General features: G+C 64.1%; 1 protein-coding gene across 1 annotated transcript in view; it reads right to left on the bottom strand.

The window, feature by feature from the left end:
- LOC104122977 (polyadenylate-binding protein-interacting protein 2B) overlaps positions 1 to 1,952 on the bottom strand; it is a 5,276-nt gene that overhangs the window by 1,440 nt on the left and 1,884 nt on the right. The gene's annotated exons all lie outside the window — the stretch shown is intronic.

Here is a 1,952-nt window from a genome sequence, read left to right on the forward strand (position 1 = left end):
GGGGAGGGGGAGGTTCCCAGCCCGCAAGGGGAATCCAGAAGGGACCGGGGAGATCGCAGCCCGCAAGGTGAATCCAGAAGGGAACGGGGAGATCGCAGCCCGCAAGGTGAATCCAGAAGGGAACGGGGAGATCGCAGCCCGCAAGGTGACGGCACCAGGCGAATCCAGAAGGGAAGGGGATAGGATTCATGGGACGTGCAGAGGCATCAGCGCACGCCCGGGATTTCAGGCTGCCGGGCTCCAGCAGAGCTTGCTGCGAAACGAGCGGGGCGGCTAATAGAGTCACAACGGGGAAGCCGTGCGAGAGCCGTGCCTTGCCGTGCGGGTCCTCGCTGCGGAGCGGCGCCGTAGCTCTGCCAGCCCCTTGTTCTGCTCCCGCGCTCTCCGGTTCGCTGACCCGGCTCTGCTCGGCCCCCTCGGCAGATGGGTGCTCTGCAGGCACCGACGCAGGGTGGCAGTCGGCTCCCGTCGAGCGCACCATGGATGACGCCATCTCCGCTGCGGGAAAACTCCTCCGGAGGCTGAGGAAAGCCACGGGACCTGGCCAGGGCTCCTGGAGCAGGGAGGCGGGAGGGGAGGGCTGGGGGTCCTGTCCTTAGCCTCCAGCAGGCGCCTACCATCACTGCGTGGCATTAACCAGTTGCTCCCATCTTCCCGGCTGGTTTTCTCTGGATGCTGACTCAAGCAGGAGGCCGGCAGCGCTTGCTTTGCTCAGGATGCACGTGGCGGCCAGAAAATGAGCAGACGGGGTGAGGGCCAGGAACCAGCACGATTTTGAGAAGCTGTTACCGAGTCCAAGAGGGCCGAGTGAATCCACAAAATGCTCGGAAAAGCTTAAAACCGTTTGACCAGAAGGCAGAAACTACAACCGAAGCTGGCTTCCCTGGGGGGAAAAGGGGAGCTCTGCAAGCCACCGCGCCCCGTGCTGCAGCCCCCGAGCTGGGGACGGGCCGGCAGCCCCTGCCACCGGTGGGCTACCGGGGTCCCACTGCCCCACCACGGCGCTTACAGAGACCTGCCCGCCAGGAACGGCGGGGGAAGGCAACCCTGGTAAAGCTACAGCGCTGTCGACTTCCAGCTTACACGTAGCCAGTCCCCGCTACATTTGAGATCCCATCCGGAAAACTCCTTGCGAGGACCACCAAAAGCTGCTCTCCGCCAGCCTCAGAAACCAGTCTGGGGCAGGGGAACGTCCCCTTTGCCGCTAGCAAACCACACCATCGCTATCCTCGACCCGGCGTCCAGAGGCCGTCCGTGAATCTACACGCTGGCACTAGCACATGGAAACAGGGTATTTAAAATCCAGAACCACCCCAGGACTGCTGGCTCGCCCCGGCGGGTGACGGTGACGACGACTGCCCAGGGATCCTGTGCTTCTACGGGGCGCTGGACGGAGCAAGCCCAGGGCTCTGGGCGTCTCGCAACGCTTCACACCCGGGCGAATATTCCCTCTCCTCCAAGCCGTGCTGCTGCACCCCGCTGCCCTTCCCACACCACAGCCTCTTCCGTGCGTGTGACCGGCCATCGGGGCCAGCGCTGGGGACGCGGTGACGATGTCGGTCGTGGACCGGGGGACAGGGAGGGAGAGATCCTGGACGCTCCTCTAGCCAGAAACCATCAACGCCTTTGCACTGCATCGTGACCACCCGAACCAGGAGAGAAAGGGTTCAGCATTTGCTCAGGGCTCTTCGTGCGCTTCCTGGGGTGTCTAACGCAGCTCTGCCACCTCCCGCCCCAGGCCCTTCTGCACCAGCCCCGCCTGCATCGGCACAATGGCCCACCGCTCCCTTTTTGCCCTCCGGGATGCGCCGGCTCCATGGGAAAAGGAACGTCGCTAGTGTAAATAAGGGAGGACTGTGCCAAGAAGCTCGTGGGTTTCTGAAAACACCCGCCTGCTCCCCTCGCTCGGCGCCTGGGCGGCAGAACCCCAGCAGAGCCAGACGAGAGGCGCA

The sequence above is a fragment of the Egretta garzetta genome, unplaced genomic scaffold (assembly GCF_000687185.1).
Source record: "Egretta garzetta isolate BGI_Z169 unplaced genomic scaffold, ASM68718v1 scaffold1993, whole genome shotgun sequence".
Lineage (NCBI taxonomy): Eukaryota > Metazoa > Chordata > Aves > Pelecaniformes > Ardeidae > Egretta > Egretta garzetta.